Source organism: Crocuta crocuta, unplaced genomic scaffold (genome assembly GCF_008692635.1).
Source record: "Crocuta crocuta isolate KB4526 unplaced genomic scaffold, BGI_CrCroc_1.0 scaffold350, whole genome shotgun sequence".
Taxonomy (NCBI): Eukaryota; Metazoa; Chordata; class Mammalia; order Carnivora; family Hyaenidae; genus Crocuta; species Crocuta crocuta.
The window spans coordinates 89638-89848 of NW_027530506.1; positions in this window are offsets into that span (position 1 = coordinate 89638).

The following is a 211-nucleotide window of genomic DNA, read 5'->3' on the forward strand; positions in this document are numbered from 1 at the left end:
CAGTATATCATGGTATATAATAATATGTAATATAATATATATTTGATATGATATATTGTTATATATAATGATATATTTATATCATGTATATAAATATGTAAATAATCCAACTGTGTGTAACAAGTGAAAAAAATGAAGAGAGAGAGGAAGTGGAGAGAGGGAGAGAGAGAGAGAGAGAGAGAGATAAGGTTGGAGAATTGGGAAGATGTAA